Source organism: Phalacrocorax aristotelis, chromosome 2, assembly GCF_949628215.1.
Source record: "Phalacrocorax aristotelis chromosome 2, bGulAri2.1, whole genome shotgun sequence".
Classification (NCBI taxonomy): domain Eukaryota; kingdom Metazoa; phylum Chordata; class Aves; order Suliformes; family Phalacrocoracidae; genus Phalacrocorax; species Phalacrocorax aristotelis.
In genome coordinates, this window is record NC_134277.1 from 43,582,576 (window position 1) to 43,607,246 (window position 24,671).

Here is a 24,671-nt window from a genome sequence, read left to right on the forward strand (position 1 = left end):
TTGTACCTCCTGCTTCTGGAAGTCCATAAGGAAAATTCATGTATAATGTCCTTTTCTTGAGATATATTTTGCTTCTAACACATTGCCTACAATTGCCCTAATCCTGAAGGCCTTAATCCCAGTTTAGTTACTTTGGAGAAGACTTCTGATTTCAGGTGGTGACAAGTTCCCTAGTACAAAAGACACAGTGCTGCTGACACATTTGTAGTTACTATCTGGCCATATATGAGTTTAGTTTCTTTTCCCTGGTCTGCTACACAAGTACTGTCTGCTGGCTATTTGCTGCTGGCATTTAGTATTAACACTGCAGTTATACTATACTTTCCCAGAGCCCAGCTTTGCTAGATTTCCAGCCAAAGGAACTCAGGCCACCTCTGGTCCTTCAATCCTTGTACTCTGCTTTTCTCATGTCCTCCATGGATGTCCTTCCTCCACCGGAGATCTGCAGATAAAAACAGTGGTTTCCAGCCACCTTGGATATTCAGTCATATTTTGGTGCATTAATGCCAGTGCTTGCAGGAGTCTTGCTGAAGTTTTAGAAAACCTTCCTGTTCCTTTTGAACTTCGTGATGCTTTATCTGAACTTATACAACTAAAGCAGAGTTTGACCTATGGCGCAATCTTTAAATAGAAACTCACCTGTAGTGCACTATTTTGGTTTATTACATGCAAGAAAAAATATTTTCTGGCAATTCCCAAGCAGTGAAGAATGTGCAGGATAAGACCAAAATTAATTACTATAAGTAATGCAAGCACTGTACACAGTGGTTTTACAAAAACAAGAAATTATCATCAGATTACGACACTGAGCTCATCTAGAGTTAATGGCAGTCAGAGAATGTAATTCAACAACACAGACATTTCTCATGCAGCACAACCATATGCTTTCTGAAAGTATAAATCACAACAAATGAACTGGGAAAGGCATGGCACCGACACATATACAATTACAGAACAAAAGAAATCTCTCTTTGTTTTATTTGTTTGATCAAAAAACCTGAAAGGCAAAGATTTGTTTATCTCATTGCACAGGGGCACAGCAAGATTCATCTGTCAGGTCCTTACACTCAGGGCTGCTTTACATGCATGACCATGGCACACTAACATTTTAGCCACAGTAGCATTTCTTGTAAATACTTATTAGGGGACCTACTGTTGTACTTGGGTAAGATTGACACAAAATGAACTCTGCAGTGATTGACTTGAAACGTAAATACCTTGTGGGGCAACCTGAAAAAAGTCTGTTCCCGTCAGCAGCTGACTCAGAGGCTTGGAGGGGTATATTGCAGCTTCTGGAGAAGTCTTGCAGTGTAAGTTTTAAAGCTTCAGTTGCTTCAGGTGACAGTGGTTAGTAGTTCAAAACATGGCTCAAGGCAGCAATTTCATTTCTCTGGATTTTGGCAGGAGAAAAATGTAATAGTTCACAAAGTTGTACTCGGCTTGCAATGAAAAAGGAGCTCGTGTGCTATAAATATATTTCAAATGCCAAGACAAATCAGACGTGTTCTTATAAACAGTCTTGTAAAGGTAGGTAATCTATTCTCTGCTAGTTATATATTACACCCTCCTGGCCTCATAACTCATGAGATATGCTTAGATAATAATTTAAAATGTGAATATCCAGAACTTACAGAACAGATATTTACAGGTTGGCACATCCCATTTTTTTTAAATTTTACATGTTCATTTCTTTTATCTGTTAAAATAAAATTATAACTTGCTCTTTCTTCTCTCTTAATCAAAGAGCCAGACTTTAAAGTAATTCCAGACGGAAGGCCAAAAGTAAAAACTCTGAAGACCGTTAGGCACCTAACATTACATGGAAGTGCCCGATGGGATTTCCAAAACGCCGGGTCTGTTTGATGCCTAATACGCATTACTTCTCAAAGGGAATTAGCCACAGATCCTGCACAGGCTTTTCTGCAAATCCTATTTGATGCCTATCTGCATCTTAAGTATCTAAATGCCTTTGCAAATCTGGATTCAAACTCTTAAATACTATCTCAGAACTTAGTGAAAATGTTAAGGAGAGTTTTGCCTGTCTAAGACAGCATTACAGTATTCAGCCTTGGAATTAATCAGGTGCAAACCAGGAAAGGCTAGATTCTAGATAATCCTTCCAAACATTAGTATCTAAACATATTCTGTGAGTGCTTAGTCCCATGTACTCTAATACAACAAGGCAAGGACATACTATTCATGTTTCCAGCATGTCAGTTGGTTTTGCTTTAAATAAAGGGCAATAGATCAACATCAGCCTAAGTCAACTGAGAATCTAGTGTCAGAATTCATTTAATTGGACCGATGTTCCTGGCAAGATCTAGATATAAACATACTTAAAAGAGAAATCTTTTTCTATTACATTTTCTTTATGATACTTGAGTCAAAGTTTAATGTAGAAATCTTGTACTGCCATCCAATTTGCAGGAAAGTGCTTTGGAAATATATTTATTTTTTAGGTTTCTTTCTTTGCTCTAAGAAGCACTTGAAAACCAACACATCTCAAATGCAAACCAATAGAAATGTAATCTCTGTTGTCTAAATGAGGAAAAAGATCAGAGTTCCTCTGTTTATCTTGCTTCCCCCATAGCAGTTACTTTTCTAGTTGATATCAGAAAGAAAAGCAAACCAAAAATCAATTCTAGAAGTAAATTAAGAGAGTTAAAAGAATACTGCAATATGTTAAGACAATAACAACCCCTTACCTTCTTGTCTTTCCAAATGCGATATTTTCAACAGTACATAGATTTCAACACAGGTTAAAAAAAAGTTCCACATGCACACACACACATGCTTACACACATGCCTTTATGACCTCTTGCAGATTTCTACAGAAACAAATAAAGGTCAGAATTTTCTTTTGATTTGTAAGTTATGGAAGAAGTACCAGACATGTAGCTTGTATATGATAATTACATGTTTAATGATAGAGATATCTAAAATTAGCCATCTTGCTCTTCCCTTCAGAACCATGCATACTTTCTTCCTGGCTGTGATACTTACTCCACTGTGTAGTCCAGGTTCTTTCAAGGTTGCTGATAAATACCAGGAGCCCGTGAATAGAAATAGAGAATAAATGAACAGGTGTAATCATGGTTGTGGTGGTGATAACCTCTAAGTAAATCTGATAAATAAAACCATTTTACCAACCCCCAAAAGACCAGGGACAAAAAATGAGCATCATCCAAGAAGGCAGGACCGTACCTGTGCTTCGCTGAGTTTGCATGTTTATAGTGGGCGACAGTTAGTTACAATGCTGCATGAGTTCATAGAATCATAGGATCATTAAGGTTGGAAAAGACCTCTAGGATCATCAAGTCCAACTGTCAGTGCAACACCACAATGCCTCCTAAACCATGTCCCAAAGTGCCACATCTACACATTTTTTTTTAACACCTCCATGAACGGTGACTCCACCACCTCTCTGGTCAGCCTCACAAACAAATACCATTGACAGTCAGCCAAGACCATCTAATCATACATGATTACAGGCTGGCTCCTTGCATGAATGGCCATCCCCAATGCACAATGAAATCAAACTGTACTCTGGGAAGAACAGACCCTTGATAAGAGAGTCCAAAATATCACCGACTCAGTTGCAGTGGATATGCTGAACTGATGTAAAGGCAAGAGAGTACAGACTTCTGCTGAAAGATGTGCTTTCAATATCTCTTCAGTCACTGCATAAAAAATTTCTAATGCTTTAGGTCCCCTTGGCATGGCCTTGCTCTTGCAGAAACTGTTCTCCTGTAGGGGTTCACTGAAGTACAGCTACACATGGCATTTGATAGGAAATAAAAAATGCAGCAGGTTAAATAAAAACCTTTTCTCTTTACTGGACCAAAGCCAGAGGCATTTGCAGTGTGTAGAATTAAATCAGAGCAGCTGGAAGCTCATCTGAGAGAAACTGGAGGAAGAAACTAAAAATGCAAGTTGACCAGCTGCTGCTTGTCATAGAATCATAGAATCATTACAGTTGGAAAAGACCTCTAGGATCATCAAGTCCAATCGTCAACCCAACACCACCATGTCTCCTAAACCATGCCCTGAAGTGCCACGTCTACACGTCTTTTAAATACCTCCAGGGATGGTGATTCTACCACCTCTCTGGCAGCCTGTTCCAAAGCCTGACCACTCTTTCAGTAAAGAAATCTAGTATCACAAAGGATAGTTTTCCCTCCCATTTGTGGGTACACATATTTTTTGATATTTTTTTTTTCCTTCAGGTTCTCGTAAAACCTAGTATTTGATATTTAAATATAAAAATCTTTTTTGTTTCAGCTAGGATTAATGATCTCATTTTTGATCTTGTTTGCTAATAGACTAGAACTTCCTGCATGTGCCACAACAGAGACAATCTTCTTTCTTCTTTGTGAAACGAGCAACATTAATTCTGATCATTTTCTGAATTAGCAGAGCTTTTCACAGGAGCATTATTTTTAAGTGCTGTTACTGGAATTACTCAGGAGAGCTTACAGATTTAAATTAGTGATGTTTAAATTAATTAAAGAGAACGGCTTGTGAATTTTCCCATCTGAGTTAAGATTCAAGCTCTTATTTATGTTTTTTTTTTGTGTGTATGTTTCCAGCAACAGCAAATTTGAAGAAAATCTGATTTAAATGTTGTCTGCTACATAGGAGATTACATTAACATTTCAATTAAAAGTTACATGAAGACAATTACATGCAGACATTTATCCTGAGGTTCCATACACCTTTGTCTTGGGTAACTCAACATAGACCAGCTGCAATCAGTGATGCTGCAGTAACTTGCATGGGCAAGATCGTAGCCCAGATATATTTGGTTGTGAGAAAAGGGCATGGGAAGTTTGGACTCCTGCCTCCTTTTCTGAGTACTGCCCTCGTTGCACTGTGCCTCTGTGGAATAGAGAAGTAGGAGATGCACTTTCATGGAGCAAATGCATGAGTGATGAGTCATTTGAAAGTGCATGAGCTAATTCAGCTTCCACTGACTTCATCTGGACGAACTAAATGCAAGAATGTGAAGTACTACATCTATTTTGAAACATTAATTCATTCATCTAAAGTTGTCTGCTGCGTCTGGGTACAATAGAGATCAGCATTGTTTCAGTCTCTAAGTGGTGAAGGACTTCTAGCTTGGTAGTGGACAAAGGCTTAGAGTTCCTACTGCAGTGTTATCGCTGGGTAACAAACACAGTACCAACTGCTTCTTGTCCTTTTTCTGTTACAAGAAAATTCTGGTTCCAACGAGAATAGCTATGTAGTCCTCACAGAGGCCAGGATTTGAGAACAGGCATAATCCCACCGAGCCGTGTCACCCCTGCTCTTCCTTTCCTTGCTGCGGGCTGTAGCTGAGCCTTGGCTTGGAGCAGCTATGCTCTGCTCAGGATATTTGCTTGCAGACTGGGCTAGAGCATGCTCTTGCCAGCTTGAGCCATGCTGGCCAGGCAGCAAGGCACACAGAGGCTTTTCTCCAAACAGTGCTGGAGTTTGGCCTGAGCTATGTCAGAGGGAGTTTAAGCTGTTGATGCTGCACAAGGGAAGTTTTCAGCTCAGACACAGAATCCTCTGGACCAGAGCCGGTTTGCCCAAATCTCTGGCTAAAGACCATGGCACACTACTACTGAACTGTTGGAAAAACAATGTCATGAGCTTAAAACACATTTCAGATAAATTGTCTTCCAAAAGCAGTAACTCGTCAAGAGCTTAGAGCAAGCCCCATGCCATGCCCTTTCAGAGTAGCACTTACGTTGCTGGACAGGCATGAGATCAAAGGGACTTTCAGTTAGGAGCAGCTAAGGAGGCATATGACTACAGATGAACTATGGATGGTGAGGGGTAGCATACAAAATTTTACGGAAATATTTCCAAACATGAGCTCATGAAATTAGGTTCTGAAATTTGTAAAGTAGCCTGCTAAAAAGAATCATCCTGTGTGTTGTAGGTCAAGTCAGCTGAAGCTGACATACATTTAAATGGAATGTGTTGCTATCCCATTTTGCTCGCTCTTTTTTTTTTTTTTTAAATAACCAAATCCCTTTGAATGCAATGGAGGGGTTAAAAATTTTACTTTCGGGAAGCTATTGGGTTGACAGAACCTACCGCTAAAACTAATTAAATAGAGATCCCAAAGGCTTTCCTGAATGAAACCAATTACAAGCTCTTCCTGAGGAAAGGTGTCGGATCCCTGGGATGGATGTATATGTATTAAACGTGTTCCATTCATAAGAAACCATTCCTCCTGAAGACATTGGTTTTTGCTTCCTGACTGTGAAATAAATGTAGCTAGTGCAAACACCTAGAAAAGAATACAGGAATGTTGAAGATGTTTGGATAGGATGATGAACTAGAAATGGAGTGATCCTGTTTTATGCAATCCCACTGCTCCTCTGCAAGGCAATTAGGTTTCTGATTGCAACCGTTTTAATGGTAAGATTCTGTCAGTTGTCAAGTTCAATTTTTTTGTGCCCTCCCTCTCTCTCAGATAAGAAAATCAGAGTAAAGAGGGCTTGCTTTATAGAAATATCTGTAGAAGAAAAAGAAAAAAACCCCAACCATTACAGATGTGCTTATTCCTTTGAAATTTCTTTCAGAGCTTGGCACCTCTGATGAATGAGAAAGGCAATTTTAAAATATATCTCCCCCTTTAATTCCTCAGTGCATCCATTTTAGCAAGCAGCAATCATTACAATGGGGTTGACACGTCTACAAACCTGAGAGGCATTGTCAGAATACGGAGGAATGAGTGCACAAAATGAAGTCAGAGCATTTGTTCCTTGACAGCTCAGGCACGGTGGCAGCCAGATAGGGCTGTAAAAAAAGAGAAGGCACTATAGTTCCTCCTCACTGATCTGAAGCTTGCAAACAGATATCTTTTCAGACATAAATACTGCGAGCAGCATGGTTTCCTGTGAGGTTGTTGCAAGAGTGAAGCATACCGATGCCTTCTCTGAAGGTTTGTGTTTCATGACCCCATTTTGATGACTGATTGTTTCTAAGTCACTCTCTGCAAAGATTCTCACTCAGAGAACCTATTTATATTAAGAATGAGAGGTTTTTAGGGGGTTCAAACTGAAATCTGTCTCTTTATTCTCACAGCTTGCAAAAAATAGTTTAATGCCTGAACTGCTACTGAATTGTTACATTTTTACAAAGATAAGCAAGATAAACCCCATTTGATATGCTTACTTTTTTTCAGGTCATTAACATATCTTACTTCATCTCTGTGAGGTTTTTTACTCTATCTGAAAATATGCCTTGTTTTACAAAACCAGTACAGGCTTAGCGTCAACTCATACATTCTGATAATTGTGAGAGAATTAATATTGGGGGCTTTTCCCTGTCAATTATTATCTCTTTAATAGATGTATGGAAAAACAAAAAGCGCAAGATAATTAGGGCAGGCCTGGAAAAACAGACAGAACATTTAATATTAATTCTGAGCTTTGAATATATATTATGAAATATATTCTATATTTGAGCATATATTATAAAATACATTGTTTAATCAATTAATTGTCCTCAACCTACCTCTTTGAAAATTAAATGATTTATGCAATAATTTATTGAACATACAGACTGGAGCTGGCAGCCACCAATATTAGGGATGAATATACCTCTCTTCTCTACAGCTTAGAATACTATCAGGCAACTTGCCTTACACCAGTGTTAAAAAATTCACAATAATGTCACCATTGGAAAATAGTGATATTGAAAGCTCAATATTGGAAAAGGTGCAATTTCTTCCCCCCCCCCCCTTTTTTTTTCTAGAAATGTAAGGTCGGTGAATTTAAATGTTGTAAATGTGCAAGCTGTAATATGTTTATGCTTTTGTATGCACCTATTACAATGGTATGCACAGAGAGGCGTCCATCCACAGCTGTCTTCTCAGCAGCCTTTCCAAGGAAGGTTTGTGCTATAGTATGCTATGATTAGTCTTTGGAAAAGAGAGATCCCAATATTCAGTGACAAAAAATCTTCAAAACCTTCTTCCTTCTCTGCTAGAAACCTAAAATGGTTGTTCAAGTCTGCTGTTCATGTAGCTGGTATCCCAGTATCTATTCTACGTATGGTGCTATTTGTAAGTAGTAATAGTGTCTTACAGAACCCAGTCCACAAGAGGTTACTGGGGAGAAAAGAGTGAGAGATGGTGCAAAGATGATCCCAGGCTACCTGCACCTGTCTAATTCAGACAGAACATGTCTTTGCCTGTGAAGAGACATATCAAACAGGACAGTGACCGAGACAAAAATGCAGGGTTGTGTCTCTGTCACAAGTATACGGTATAATGTTGACTGAGGTTGGTTGTTGCTAGACCACAGGCTTCTGTCGGTTTGGATTTTGGGAGTGAGTCTGTTCCTTCCACCTCTAGGCGGAGGCCAGTTTGTGGATGCAGTTGGTAGCAAGGAGAGATCAATTGCCTGGATGCCAGGCACCTTGCCATACAGCTGCCTACATTCCAGCGCAGCTCTGCACAGCATGGGTCTCCTGCCAAGTGATTCAGTTTGGACCCCTGAGAGACAAGGAGTCTACTGAATAGCAACTGGGTTTTTTTCTTCTGCAGTCCTAATTCTTTCTCCTAATAATGCATGGTTTTTATTTAGATTCACAGTTTCAGAATATATCTCTACATGTCCAGTTCTGAAAATAGGTCAAAGACCCTGTCCTGGCATAAGTAATAACAACTCACAGAGTAAGCATAGAAGAAAGCTACCCATAAATGCATATCCTGCACTCCACCCTGCCTTAACTGTGAGGGGTAAGGTGAGAGCAGAGCAGGATGCCTCAAATGTTAGCAAAGTTCATGGCTGAGAGCAAGATCTAAACCTACTATAGTGTATTTCAGCCAGAACCTCGCTTTATGAAAAGGGTACACTGAACCTCTGCTGGTCTCCCCCAGGGCACTAGGACGTGGAAGTGAAGGGCATTTCTCAAATCCCAGGCTGTTTAGGGCATACTAGGTTAAAGCTGACCACTTTAGTCCCATCAGGAAGCTTATCAGAGACCAACACTATTTTTGGAGCATTGGTATAATGCATTTTCAGTTGCTGCTCTATGTGAGAAAGGGGCTAAGCATGGCTTCAACTACACTGGCTACCCCTCGCCCTGGTGGTGATGGGTGGCACTAATGACTAATAATAAGTGGTTAATCTAACTGCTATAAGATTAAGAAAAAGAATCTTTTTTAACAATTCTATACCCCAGTCTGCATCTTGATATCTACTCTTATGATTGGAAGATGATTAGCTAGTATTCCCAGGCATTATATTTAATATTCATTTACTCCCAGACTGGTATAACATAATCATAATAAAAATAAATTTATTGGTTTGTTTCTCCTTCTAGCCCAATTAGGTAGAGCTCAGAATTTTATAGGATATTGAGGACACTGAAGCAGACGCTGAATAATAACAACTAATCTCTGCTCATTGTGATATATCCCAGAACAGCTGCAAATGATGGCCAAGCTGTGTTATTGTCCTGGATAGCATGAAAATTAAGGATTTCTTCCAAGTACATCCTCTGCATTACAGACCCATTTTCATTTTCTAGTTAGTCCTCTTCTCTCATATGATCACCATGCCATAAATTTCCACAGATGCAGAACAGCTATTCCTCATCCTATGCTCACTTCAAGGGGAAGACCGTCTGGACTATCCCAATATATATTTTCACAGAGCAAAAAAAGGCTGAGGTTGCCACATGTACTTCCAAGTGTTCCTTCACTTGTGCTGATTATACTGAAATGTAGGTTTTGAAAAATATGGTATATACAAAAACAATATTAATGTTTGGCCTACAAGCACTTTTGGGGGTATCTATGAAACCATGTTTATAACTATCAAGAAGTCTACAGAGAGCACAGCACATTGTGTGTTAAATATGGGGAGTCTTCATCCATATAGGAGAAATAGTCAAAATGCAATAATTCTTGTTAAACTGTGGTGCAGCTTCACACTTTTTCAGCAGCACTTTTGGATTTCATGTTGTGTAAGACATTACAACACAAGATATTACTTTCCAGGTCATACATTTTTCCCAGGCAAGTGTATCACAGAGCTAACATTCCTCATATATTCCATCTTCTGTCCAACAGTGTGTTTTTCTTGTCCATTTCCTTGTTTCCCGTTCCCAAGAAACTGAAATAAATATAGATTGAGAGACTAAATTTCACTAGAATCAATGCCTGGAAAAACCTCAAGGATAACACCACCCATCTTACAAGCAGTAAAGTAGTAAGACATGGCAACTCAAGTGTTGTTTTTTAGAGAAAGTGACACATGGTAGTCCTGGTTTTCCGCATTCCTTGCTGCTTTTTGAAGTGTGTTAGACAACTCTAAAAATAGGTATGAGTGTAATTGCCAGGCATTTGTAAAGGAGCTTGTTTGTGAATGCCAAAGAGACTTGAAGGTAGATACATTTTGGAAAAGTTGAGCTGGAGTAGCTCCTTTGCCTTCACCCCACATGTTGTCTGGGGGGATGTGAGAGCAGAGTGTGTGTCCACACACGGTGCAGTGCAGCCCTGCCAGCAATCTGCAGCAAAAGGGACTGTAAAGTATGTAGCTAGAAGAAATGGTGCTGCTTCATGAAACATATGCCACATTTTTTCAACAAAGGATTTTCCTCTAAAACACAAATGCACTGGTTTTGTGCCTGTATTTCAATGCTTATGAAAGCTACCAGTTGCAGATACTGGTATAGACTCTCATAGCTTTCCTGAAGTCAGTGGAACTAAGACAGTTTTATAGTTTTCTATTTGTTCCAAAGATGAGGAGGAAAATGAGCAGCCTTGCTACCTTCTTTTGCTCCAACGTGATCCTGATCTTCACAAGTCACCATCATGTTCCAGAAAGAGAACCAAAATGCTTTCCTTGCCTCTCTGTGCCTGCTGTCCCTATGGATGAGCAGCCCCTGAGTCATCAGGGGTAGCAAGCAGGACATGCTAGACCCTGAGCATTAGTGAGAGCACATGGTTGTTCACAGCTGCTGTAGCCCATGCAGACAGAGCCACTTTAGCTTTAAAGTCACTAGCTTGGGCGCTGCTGATGGCATGGGAGCCAGGACAGCTGTAGTGCCAAGTCTGCCCAGGAATACTTAAGTACTTAGCACATCCATACTTTGTAGTAGCCACAAATGATGTAGTTGAAGGGTTGCATAAATGAGCAATGGGCAAGCATGGCTTATGAGTGGGTTACTTGGTGTTCTTCACTACTCCACTTTTGCTGAGACTGGGAAAATGATCTTGCAATAGCCCCAAGCTCTGTCAACTCATTTGCAACATGAAGTGGCTGCTTAGAGCCCGGGCTGGTGATTCCACTGCAAGGCCTATTTGGTCACCTGGGACCCAGACCAACCCTAAACAAGTGGTGTTGTGGTTAAGGAGTATATAGCCTATCACCAGTGTCCCGCGTCATCCAATCTTTTCATTCAAAGTCTCTAAATAAAATTTTTCAGTTGCAAGGTTTTTAGCATTACAGCTCCCAATATACTTCATTCTCAGATCTGAAAATGTAGGGAATAACTGCCACATTAAAAAAAAATTAAAGGGAAGATGTGTTTCCAGTCAAGTGTATGCAGTATATTATGTTTCTTACATATATATTGCAACAGTTTTCCAACTCCTCTTTCGTGAAATAATTTTATGCTTGATTAGTACTTTAGAAGATTTGTTCTTTGAAGGTCTGTAATGACAAAAAATGTTTACTTTGTTACTGAATTATATCTTTCTTAATCAACAACAGTTACATGTACTTAGGTGTGAAGCATGTGTTCTTTGACACATCCCAAAACACCTATGAAGGAGTACAGTGTGCAATTCATCATTATACCTCGCCATGTCAGATGACTCACGTTGTTATTCAGTCATGAACAGATATATAAAACCAAATTCCATGGAATTTCAATTATTTACTGTGAATTATTTTTACTCATTAGTGTGTCAGCCAATACTGTAATACGGTTTCTGCCTAATTTGGCAAGGCAGTTACCTTAAATTAGGAATTCTCATCTTTTTGTGCAGTTAGTTTTTAAAGGCAAAGATGCCTTGTACAATCTGAATAGGGTTTGTAAAATCTGAAAACTCCACATGCGTTTTTGCTTGTCTTTGAGCCTGGCAACAGTTGAGATACTGAATTTTATTAAACTGTCCAAATAAACCATTATTTTTGTACTGGTGGTGTTGTGTGCCAAATAGTAGACCGAAGCAGAGCTGCTTGGCTCTGTTATAACCCTGAATTAACAGGTCCATAATGAAAGCAGCAATTCAAACTAAACTGTAAGAAGCATGGAAGGTTCTATGCATCACTTATAAAAATGAATATGTTGTTTCATTACTGTTCTGTGGTAACAGGGGCCACATTTTGACTCACCCTCAAAAGCACGTACAATATTTGAGCACACAACCTCTCCATGAGCAGATTCCTCAGCACATTTAGGAAGTGCTGCCCAGCCCCTTCTTGCACGTGAATATAAGGGACAGGAAGAAAAGGAATAGGATGACAATCACTCCTTGACTATGGGGCAAAGAAGAGATCAAAATCTTACTTCAGTTCTGTCTTGAAGGCTAAAATGGAAGAAAATGGCAAAGGCCGTGCCAGCCCTCTGCATCAGGGTGGACGTTATTCCGAAACACAGCGCAGTTTTGCATGCCCAACAGGGAACAGCAGTACGCTGCTTAAAAAATCTGCTTCCCTGTAGGTCAGATACAGATACATGTCTTGCCTCAGTGATGACTAATAAGAACTTCTAATTCAGTTCTTTCAGTTCTTTTTTTTTTTTTCAGTATACAGTACCAGATAAATGAAAGGATTTCTTTCCACCATGTTTTTTACTGAATCATATTATTTCTAAGATCATGATCTTCTGTACTCATACATACACAGAAATCTTAACCATCCAAATGTTTTCAACTACTCATTTCCCTCAAATTCATTTTTACACTTATTTTCATAATGCTTCTGTATGATCTAGAGAACGATGTTCAAAATGGAAAACTGAAGTACAGCTGACTCTTCCCTCACTTGTTCTCTTTTACTTTTGAAATTGATCTGGCCTCTGTTTTAGATGAACAATGCTATTTCAGAAATGTCTCATTAGTATAAACAATGATGTAGTTGATGCTTTTCTCCTGACACTGTAGCATCCATATATAAGATCCCTTGTTACTGTGCTCATGCTGCATTTCTCTAGGCACAAACAACACATCATCACTGGACAATAATTTTGCCAGATCAAGGCTGTGACTTTGCCCTTTGAGAGTTGTCTGTAAGCAGATAATACTGTTGAACTAGACAGAAGGATTTACAATGAACCTCTTTTTAATTATCATGCATAACTCTAGGGACCTTTTCAAAATGCTCCCTCTTTGAGTAATTTTAATATGTTTCTAAAAGATTTAAAGTGATATACGCCCAGAAGCAAAATAACATGTATGGCTATCTTCAAATGCTAGTGTAAAACCCCAGCTGCACAGCTTTGTCTGTATTCATATTTTATTAATCAGTCCATTTTAATGTCCTTACTTTTCTCTCTCTCTCTCATTCTCTTCCTCTAAGTCCCTGCCCAGCTGTTTCCCAGAGACCATTTTAAAATTAATTCTAATGATTTTAGGTACTTTTAATATGACTATCATCACAAGACTGTTCTCTTAGTGAACCAAGTCATTAGCTGGCAGCAGTATTATTTGGGGACCTTGTCTCATTGTTTCCCTCAAGCTGACAAGAGTCAGGCCAAATCCTTGGTCTAATCCTCTTTACTTATTTATAATTTAAATGAATTTAAATGACTATGCCACAGGATAATTGGCTCCCTTAAAATATAATAGCAAAATAGAGAGGGTCTAAGCTCCAGCTGTTTTTCAGACAGGAAGACAACTTAGACAAACCCTGTGACCAGGCTCATTCCCTGCAACCAGAAAAACCCTGCACCCATGATGAATTTTCTCTGGCCTGTTGGGCATCTGGGGCAATTATTCCTCTCCGATTAATGATCGGTTTTTACTAACAGTTTCAGATACTCCACTGAGCCTGAAAGAGTTTTTGGCAGACCACTGATTCTAAGTGGGGTCTAATGTTTATTCAGGTTAAAGACTGTCTGGGTGACAGCCTTTAGTGCCTCTCAGCACAACAGTTAACAAGAACTCTAGTCAGAATTTGTGCACTTAACTAGCTAAGCGAGAGCAAAAAATCTGATTTTATTGAGAGCCAGAAGAAAGGAAGCAATTATCCTTCCAATGTTTCTGCTTACCTGATGTTCTTTTTTTTTTACAGTTGTTCTTGTGGATCACTGTGTATCTGTCAAGAGTCAGTAACTTCAGCTTTGGCATTTTGCCTAGGATCAGTGCCTTGAAACAAAAAATCCCTTAGTGGGCTTCTCTGCAGAAAGTCATACTTGTCCCACTTCCTAAAAAATGGAGAGACTGTTCATGCTTCTCATTTCCCCAGGACCTCTGGTTCTTTCATGGTGCTTCTCCATCCAGGTTGCACTGGCAACACTTAATTCAATGAGGGGTTCACATTGGACTGTCTTCTGTGGAATTCTGAAAAGGAGACTCCTGAAGAATCATTATGAGAATGTTAACCTCCGTCAGCTTCTCTTCAGAATTTAGTTTACGAGGAGCGAAAAATGCACATCTTCTTACAGTTTCTATCTTGGTCCTCCCTGATGTCCAGCACCAAAGAATAGTTAATAAGGGATGTGTGATATATGTAAAGGGAAGGAAATCTTCACACATAGGAGACCTCTATAAATACGTTACTACAGATCATGTCATTTCCCCTGTATCACCTGTTATTACACCATAACGTATTTGTCCATAACATAACACGCCTGTTATTACACCATAATATAATTGTTTCACAAGACAATTTCATGGAAGATGAAAGTACTTTTTTTCAAAAATTGGTTGCAGGAAAAAAAAGCAATCTTCTAGTAATAACAGCTTTTATACAGCACATTCTATCTTGTGAGCAAGATTCACTTTGAAAGTAAATTGCATATACTGTCCCGTTTTACCTATGTGGAAACTAAGTGCCTAAGCATGAGGGATCATTTAACCTATATATTTTGTTCTCCCAGTGTGTCCATAGGTATTGTTGAAAGTGTCACTAGCAAAAGACTTAGGCACACAGTTAACTTTAAATCCTTTAAAAGGCTCAATTGAAGTCAATGGCAGTACCCTTGGTACATACTATTAAGCAGATATATAAATACCTGCCCGATCAGGATCTTAGGTTGGCAGCTTTTATGGGGCACATCATACTTCTCTTTCTATGAACGAAAAATACCATGTAAATGTATGGCAAAGTATGCACGTTCAGTAAATATGCATAATATCCCAGTGGATTTGGCTAACAGTTTCCTACATAACAATAACAGACATTAAAAATTCAGCCTAAAACCTAATCAATCAAGCTGATTATTTTGAAAACTCAAGATAACAGATCCTGGGTACCATGTGAGTTCCTCCAGAGCAATCAAGTTTTTATAAGTCCTTATGATATAGAACATAAAGTAAGAAATATCTTCAATATCGTCTGACCAGTGTCTCAGATGTCCAAGTCTTAGATGGCTGGAATGAATACCTTGTTATGTTACAGTTAGTTGTTGCTAGATTACTTTTTTTTAAATCTCTTTTTATTCTGTTTGAGGAAGATAATAAATCCACCAAAGTTTCTCATTTTCTGCCCAGACACCCTGCAAACCGCTTCTGGGATAGTGCTGGTTGTTGCTTCTATGTCCCATCATAAACAATTATTCTTTATGCAATTTTTTTCCCATCTATCAAAAATTACAGCAAAAATTATGCAATAGAGGATTAGTTTGGAAAACCTCATTTGCAGTCTGTACATACACTCAATGAGACAAGTCAATTTCTTAAATAAAACTGTAGTTTAAGAGAAACCTGTGATAAATGTAAACAGAGAAGAATATCCTGATGAGCTGAGGCTATAATGTGTCCTTTCCTCCTATCCTGCAGTAACAAAAAGTATCCACAATTCTGTGATGATAAGTGTTATATGAAGCTATTCTTACTGTGCTTTTGAAGGCTGCCAGGTGCAAACATTTTGGGGATCTATAATACTGTGGTTTATTAATTTTGTTTATGAATAATTTGCAGTGTCACACTATTCAATATGGTTATTAGTGATTAATACAACAGTCATTTTGTAAGTATATTATTCAGAGGCAATAAGTCATGGAGATGTGCATCTATACCAGTATGATACACATGTGTTTTCGGTCTTGTTTCATCAGTCTGAGTTGGTTTTCTTTCATTCCCACCCATGACTCTCTGGGTAAGAGGTTAAAAACAAGTTACCACTGGTTATGTTAGTCTACATAGAAGAACAGCTAATTTACAGTTATTCACTAATGGTTTTCTGGGTGGAGCCACTTGCACCTCACAATGCTACCAAAACACCATGGTACCTTTGTGAATGTTTTGCCAGAGAGGGTGTTAAATATCCAAGTTCTCATGCACGGATGCTGATCATCCTCACCTGTCACAGAGATGAAACATCTCATAGCTTAGGTCTGGAAGTCTTCAGAAACTTGCTTTGAACAGGGCTTCTCCATGACCAAGCTGTCTGGCTGTCCTGCAGTCTTGTCCCATCAGCATAGGCAGTAAGGGACTACGGATGGCAGAAGCTCTGAGGCCAGGTTTCTCCTACTAAAGGCAGGTACCTCTGAGAAGTTCTTCCCACACAGGCAAGGCAAAGACCTGGAAGCAAATGGCAATGTTTCGTGTTGGTGTCTTTTTTAATTTTGGTGGGACTTGCTTTGGTTTTGAATTCTCCGTGAGTTTGTCTCTCCCTGATCAGTGGTACTGGGGACCGTTTGGTGCTTGTGACTCATGGTGTAACTACCTGTATTCCTGGGAGCTGTGGAAAAGTAGGGGCTGTTGTTATGTTTTGTACAAGCTTTACATTTCCTCACAATTTAAGGCCAAGAGAGATAATTAGATTGTCTCGTCTGATGTCCTGTATATCAGAGGCTATTAATTCTTGTACAGGTTGAGACAATTACTTTCATTAGCCCAGAGTATTTTAGTCCTTGAGAAACAAAACTGTTGGGTGTCTAAAGCAGTACCTGAGATCCCTGCAATACTTGAGAACTGATTAGGTGTGACACGCCCAGACTATCACAGAAACAATCCACACAAAAAATCCACTATCCTTGCCAATCTGAGCTAGAAAAACCTCTACTGCTCCTGGACTTGGCTTAATTCAGACCCAAGCATCAGATGTCTAAGATAATTTTCTGCATTGGTTTACTCTCTTCCTGGCTACAGCAAAATAAATAATACATGCTTCAAGGGAAGGCAAAAACTTCTACTGCAGAATATATGAGGCGAAATATCCTCAGGGAGGAGTGGAGAAGGGATTCTTCCTCACTGCTCTAGGCAGCTAACTGGAGCTCTCAAGTATGGGATTTGATTTTACTTATTACCTTAATGCCAACCTGCAAATGTCTGAGTGGGCAGGGCATAGTTCAAGCCATCTTCTTTCAGCCATAATGGAAGAAGTTGCACAGATGCATCATTCTAATGGATGTAGAACTAGAGGGATCACCAGGGGATCTAGCCTGACGCGACTCTCCTTCCCTCCCTGTTTGAGGCTGCTCTGTCCATTAGAAGTTCTCCCAGAAGCTGAAATAAAGCCTGGATTTAAGAAACACAGTTTTTAGGACAAGATTAAGAATTGGTGAGCGCACCACCTCCCTTCATAAGCTCTTACAGAGTTTAATTACCTTTACTGCTAGGAAATTGCATCTGATTTCAAGGTTGATTACACCTAACCTTAAACTTCCAGTCACTGGATTTGGTTGTGCTTTTGTCAGCAAGAGTGAAAAAGCTCACTGCTATCTGTTACCTTTTCTTTGTACCCTCTCAACCTTTTCTTGAGTAAGTGGACTATGTCCAGCTCTTTAAGCCTCCCATCTCAAGACTTGTGCTTGACTTGCTAAATATTTGGATTTTCTCGAATATTTTCTCATCTTCTTTAAAGTGCAGGCACCAGAACTGTGCTTGATATTTTGGAAACAAGCAAGGACTGTGCTTAGTCCTTTCCACAGCATTGCACTGAGATCTCATGTTAGGGGCGATTATCTAGGGTAATCGCTTTTTATCATTCCCTGAGCCTCTGCACTCTGAGACAGTGTCCATTCCTACAAGCTTTTGGTTCCCAGAGGTATTAATTTGCATTTGGCTGTAGCAAAATGAATTTAGTGTGCTGCTTGTTGGACAGTGATCATTTAGCCAAATCAAATCACTGCAGAAGTAATACATCTTCTTTATTTACTGTGCTAAAATACATTGTGTCATATGCAAGCCTTTAAAGCAAAAATTTTATCTCATGGCCTGGACTGCTGAAGACAACATAAAATAGTATTAGGTGAAGAATGTTTCTGGTTCTGTTGGGAAACCTCCCCATTAAAACACTACACTTTGAAATGTGTCAGTGAGACACTCCCTAATGCTTGTAATGGGTGACCTGTTAATTCCATGTAATGCAACACTTGAAATCAAAGTGTCATGTGGTATTAAGCCAACTGCCTTGCAGAAATCCAAGTATGTCCTATCAATACAGCTGCTTTTCACATGCAGACCTGTAATCTTTTCTATAAATCTTCTAAATAACAAAAAATTCCACAACAAGTGTGTCTGATAAGACCCAACTTCCACTACCCTGTTTTGACTAGTATGAAATATATTTTTTCTCTGGTTATTTTTCTAATATTTAAGTATCCCAGAAATGCTTGGTATTTTGTGAGCAGCCCAAAACACCAATTTCAAGTAATGGATGGCACAGAGCAGAAAAATGTACTTCCTTACTTATATTTTTCTGTGCATCAGAGCTAGGTGGACTATGAGCTGAACAAGTTGACCTTATTTACAACCACTGTTTCTCTTTTGGAGCTAATGAATTATTGACAGTCTAAGGATTTTCTGTTATTTAAAGCAGAAACTCTCTTCTATAATACAGGGCAACTCTTTGCTATGTAGAAAAGGGACTGTGTACAAAACTACAGACATCTTTCAAAATGACAGAACCTGCCAAATACAGGAAAACAGAACCTACTCGTACTTCTTGAAGAGAGTCTTCAAGGCTCAGTCCTCAAACCCTTGTGAGAGTAGCAGTGCTTAGAAATCAAGATGGTCTGCACATTGCTAGCACAGGGCTTAAGCGAGATTGAGAGACACAAAGGATTTATACTGGCCCTCTGCAAAGACGGCTTTTCTCCATTACTAATCATCTTGGGGCAAAATCTCATCACGTGTACATGCCGCAGCAGTACCCATGGGCTGAGAGGAGCATGAAGACTGTTGGCACCATGAAGCCTAGAGAGACAGCAGAAGCAGGTATCCAACTGAGGAATGCAGCTATCACGTGAACACTGTAGTTTGTGTTGCTTTTAATATTCCCAGAATGCAAAATTTCAAGCTTTTCACTGCTTTTGTGCTGAACCCAGACTACTGCTCTGAGCCCTACCAGTATCCTCCCTTTGAGCATGGAGCAACCCCAAGGCGAATGTGCTGCTGACCCATCTTTGCACTGTCCTCTACAAAAAATTCACACTCTGGCCCATGAACAGAAGGAATATTCCCTCTGAACTCCTAAGCACGTGCTGCTAGAGGTAACACCATTGTGAGATTTAGTTCTTTAATGTACCCACATCTAGAATATGAATTTTAAACCATTGTTGGCTATGAAAAGAATTGATCCTCTAGTAAAAGGCTTGTTAATGGATGAGGTCACTCAATTTATCTAGGCACTGGAACAAGTGGTATTCTTTGCTGATTTTTGTACAAAGTATTAATATCTGGGAGGCTTAAAGGAATAGATGGTGCCAGATGATTTTTTAATTTAGCCATTGAAATATTTCGTTATGTTTACATATTTTTAAGGATCCATCTGCAAAGTCTTATTTGTATGAATAACCCTCACTGACAAACAGTCTTGCTGAATTATGTAAGTTTTTTTGCATTAGCAAAAATAATTTGTGTAAAGGTTGGCAGTACCAGGCCCTTAAATATTTATAAACACTTATCAAAATTATTTTATGAGGTAAACTTAGAGACCATCTGGTATCACCTATTATTTTATACTCCTTAATTTTCATAACTATATGTAGAAGTCAGTGAGTATGAGCCATTCCTTTCTTATCTGAGGGCAGCCAAATGACCTTCTCCTTATCCCTTAAAATTATGCTCATTCCAAACACAGGACTAATCCTTTCACTTCTACTTATCTTGTAAAATGGACATGCGATGCCAATAAGCTAATGAGCAAATGTGTTAGTGGATTTGTTCACGAAGCTAAGAAGTTTCTTCCACCTAGAATAATATATATTCTTTCTACTGCACACACAGCCAACTGATGGGGGCATAACATCAGCTGTATTTCAGTTCTTAAAAATCTGTGAAATTTTTAACAGCAAGTAGCTGCACATCCCTTCACAGTAATTTTCCCTGGAAAAATACTTTCTTCTCCTTTTCAAAGATATAGTAGACACCCATTAATTTCAGCTGAAGTTGTAGAAGCTTAGCTGTGCTCAGGAGTGAGTCTGAATACAAACCTGCAAACCAGCTACTCATGTGCAGCTGGTCAAAAATCTTTTTATAAGCTGCAATTTCAACAACAAAAATAAATACTTCTGTCTTTTGTGAGGTTCTTTTCTCCTTAACACAAGCAATCACACTTAAATCAATAGGATGAATAACATCACGGCTAATGCAGTAAGTTAAGTTATGCAAGCTAAGATCAGTCTTCCCTTATATTGTTATGATATTTAACTATGCAAATGCAAAATTCCACAAAGTACAACTAAAGGTTCAATTGTAAAGGGAAATTACAGCATGGAAGACACTAATTTTTATCTAATCAAATAAACTTTTTTTTTCTTAACTGTTGAGCCAGATGAAAAGCAGATCTGCTAATCATTTTTCACTATAAAAATATTTAACAGCAGCAAGTCCCTCCAAGGAGGTCTGCAATGCTTGTCATAGGAATATTAGTATTGTGAGTATAAGCGACCAAGTGCATCCATACTGGGTGATATACCCAGTTGTCAGATGCCTATATACTAAACAGTGAAAATATAAACACAAGCTGAATTTGAACAAATGGCTCCTGCACATTAGATTTTGGGTTCTTAGCAATTATTAATATTTTTCTATTGCCTTAAAATGAATCTAAGTCAGTTTCAGTTAAAGGAATAAAACTCACAAAGCCTGAAAATAATTTCCCATTGCAAATAATACAGGGCTGACAGTCCAGCCGGTGCTTCTTCTGGTCACTGACTTTGTGACACGATCCAACACATTGTAAACAGAAATGCACACTCATGTACTAAGTTTTTATTTTTTAACTGATTATGTCTTCAAAGCTGCATTGAGTCAGTCACTGTGAGGAATGTGGAAGGAACTGACAAAAGTGATTTTTATCAAGTTTCCTCATATTTGCTATTCCTTCTTATACTAATAAGAATGTAAAATGATAGGCATACATAAAAGTGTTCATGAGGCAATCTGCTAATATTGTTACAGGCAAAAAAGCAAGTTTTGATATAATACAAAGGCCTAGTCCTACCTTATCTTGCTAATATGATTCAGACAGATTTCTCAGGGAGGTAAGTATTTACTTGGGTAGAGACTCCCAGGACTGAGGCTTAATGATGGAGAATGGCATTTAGCAGTGTGTTACTTGCATGTTTTTCCTTCTTCCTCCCCTGAAAAAGACCACCTCTCTGTGGCCATAGCAGTGGCCCTTGTGACACAGCAGTTTCTTTTTAGCAACAGTCTATATAGAGATAGAACAGTTTTATAGAGTTTGAGGCAAAAAAAAAAGCCCCGAGGAAATCAAAGCCAATTCATTTTCTGTTACATGTAGCATCTCAGGTGGTTTCCACCTTAAAGCAAACCAGCTACCAAGCAAAGATGCATCTTTCTAAAACTCTTCTACCCAGGTGCCCTCAACTGGAGACAGGCAACAGAATCCTTTGCTGCACGAGGTAAACAGAAAGTTTACTTTGCAGAGCCAGAGTAGAAAAGTGCACAACAGAGAATGCATCTTTGAGCGAGACGGGCAGCCAACTGGTAATGTTCCTTCAAGCCTGTATTTTGACAGTCGATGCATCTGCAGCAACATAGCACATTTCACAGAAGCACCTCTCAGAGAAGAAAGTCACCCCGGCAAGAATCATGGTAAACCCAAAGCAGGGTCTGAATAACTAGTTTTATGCAAGACCAGTTCAAAGGGTTGGTTAGGTCGGATGCAGAGTGAGTTCATGTATTTTAGCAAAAACATGAGCATCGGCAAGTTTGCCAAATCAAGTATTATGTGCTGGCAGTAATAGCTTTTCATTCAGATTGGCAAAACAATTCACCTTATTCATATTTTGCTGGGGAACCTGGAAGGCACCGAGAAGAGCAGAAGCACCCTCCCTGGGCCGGCGGTGGGTGCTCCAGGCTGGGCTCTCCCCCAGCCCCGCTGCGCCTCTCGCCGCGCCCCAGCATCCGTCGGGGCGAACCCAGCTCTGCCCCTAGAGCCGGGGGGTGAGCGCCGAAATCGGTCGCGGGGAGGGGCGGCCAGCATCACCCCCCCCGTGGGGCAGCTCCCCGCTGTGCCGTGGGAGCCGGAGGGGAGTCTCCTCCCTCCCTCCTTCCCTCCCCGCCCCGCTCTCTCCTCCCTCCCTCCCTGCCTGCCCGCCCGCCCGCAGCCGCAGCGCAGGGGCCGGAGGGAGCGGCGGCGCGGCAGGCAGAGCCGCCCGGCCCGCGCCCGGCGGAGGCAGCAGGGCTGGCGGGCGGGCGGGCGGTGGCTGCGCCCGGGCCCCGCCGCCCCGGCCCCGCCGCCAGGCTCCGCCCGTCGCTCCCATGGCGCGGCGGCTCCGCGCCAGGTGAGGCTGCGCTGCCTGTTGCGCCGCTGGGGCGCGGGCCGAGCCGAGCCGAGCCGAGCTGAGCCGCCGGCGGCGACACGCCGCGAAGTTTTGCGGGCAGGCGCCGCTCCGCGATGTGAGTTGCGGGGCTGCGCGGCGGGGGCGGTAGCGCTGGGAGGAAACTCGACGGGGAGGGAGGGAGGGAGGGAGGGAGGCGAGCAGGGCTGCTGCTGCCGCCGCCGATCCGTGCCACCTTGCCCAGCGCGGATCGGCGAGGGCCAGCGGAGATACTCCCTTCCCCGGCCCGTGCTGGCGAGCCCCCAGGGCCCGGTGAGTGCTGGGTGGGGGGACACGGGGACACGGTCAGGGCTCCCCCGTGGCGGCGGGGAGGTGGGGAGGGAATCAAGCGGCGGAGGCTGCGGGAAGGGGGTTGCCGCCCCCTCGCTTGGGAGCAAGCGAGGGTTTTAACACCCGCGCCCCCCGATCCAGTAGCGCAGCAGCATCAGAAAAGGGGGGAGGGAAAAAAGCGACCCCCCAACCCCCCCAGTATGCCTCTGTTTCCGAGGCGCCTGGGCGCCGCGCTCGCCGGCCGTGTGCGGGGCGGGCTGCCGGAGGTCGCGCTGATCAGCATGCAGGCGGCGGCCGGGGCGCGGGGCTGGCGGGGAAGGGGGAGGCGGGGAGCGGCGGGAAGACGCCGTGTGTGTTGCCGTGGGATTTTTCCACTTTGAGACCTACCAGGACCAGTTGCTACTGGAGCAGGCGGCGGTGGCTGCGATGGGGAGAGGGCAGCTCCCTCTGAACGCGAGCAACAAATGGCAGCGGGCGGCAGCCGGGCTGCAGCGGCGGTGCCTGCTGCGCCCAGGTGAGCTGCGCCGCCCCGGGCCGCCCCCGCCGCCCGGTGAGGCACCGGGCGGGGCCGCCGCGGGTGGCGCCGGGGCTCCCCGGTGGCAGGTGCAGCCCCCCGGGCTGGGGGGGGGGGACGGGAGAGCGCCCGAGGGGGTCCTGCCGCGGCGGGGAGGGGTCTAAGCCTAAGACTAAGCCCGGCGCCCCGAGCAGGGCACGGCCGCCACCTGAGAGCCCGCACGGAAATGTCGTGATCGCTTGCAGTGAGCGGGTGCTGAGTGCTCAGTGTGCGTGTGTGAACTGCGGGCTCTTCCCTCGCCTTTCCGGCAATCTATGCGTCCAGAATTTCCCTCTCCAAAATTTTGGATGTGCCAGCGGGAATTCTTCTTTCTTTCTTAGCTTCTGCCTTCAAAAATAATGAGATTTTAGAGTATCTGTTAGAAAATCGCAAAGTGATTCAAAGTGATTCAGGCTGCAGCTTTTCACCCAGTCTTTCTGAATGTCCCTAGACAGCAGAAATGGTGCGATTACAGAATAAAACCAGCCAAATAACTTGAAAAGCGTGAATAAACTACTTAAAGAGTCAGAATGAAAACCAGGCAAACAACATTTAGTGCTCTTTTCAAAGAAGTGAGCCCAGAGGTATTTACATATATATGAAAATGGCAAAATAAGCGAGTGCTTTTGAGATGGTTGTAATTATTTAAAAAAATAATAACCATGAGAAAATGTTACAGATTTGGCAAGGAAAGGAAAATGAGTACTTTTAGAGCTGAAAACTCTGACTAGGATAACCTTCTCTGAACGCTGAAAAATAACTGGCAACAATTTCTTCTTGTGGTAATCTGTCTAATAATTTGTACATTTAAATCGCAAGGTGTGCGTCACGCCCTAGTGAAAGTGGTAGCTTGAAGGCTTTGATCTAGAGCACCACGGTGTTCTTACGGCTTACCCGTTGATATTATTCTTAG

General features: G+C 41.4%; 1 protein-coding gene and 1 long non-coding RNA gene across 6 annotated transcripts in view; one reads left to right on the plus strand and one right to left on the minus strand.

The window, feature by feature from the left end:
• Positions 1 to 641: 641 nt before the first annotated feature.
• Positions 642 to 23,745, minus strand: LOC142052732 (uncharacterized). 5 transcript variants are annotated; one of them, XR_012658958.1, is made up of 8 exons: positions 23,593 to 23,726; positions 17,431 to 17,641; positions 16,482 to 16,702; positions 14,227 to 14,518; positions 10,014 to 10,121; positions 6,696 to 6,792; positions 3,004 to 3,035; positions 642 to 1,390 (listed from the first exon to the last, which is right to left on the minus strand). It is a non-coding gene; the product is annotated as an uncharacterized LOC142052732 (long non-coding RNA). The 5 variants fall into 5 exon arrangements; XR_012658959.1 differs by lacking the exon at positions 17,431 to 17,641 and having other exon boundaries at positions 14,227 to 14,533; positions 23,593 to 23,745; XR_012658957.1 differs by lacking the exons at positions 10,014 to 10,121; positions 17,431 to 17,641 and having other exon boundaries at positions 14,227 to 14,533; positions 23,593 to 23,728.
• The window catches only part of LRRC3B (leucine rich repeat containing 3B), a 46,142-nt gene continuing 44,256 nt past the window's right edge, over positions 22,786 to 24,671 (plus strand). Inside the window, exon 1 of the mRNA XM_075083270.1 lies at positions 22,786 to 22,993. The gene's annotated coding sequence lies outside the window, so the exon portion shown is untranslated. The remainder of the gene's footprint in view (positions 22,994 to 24,671) is intronic.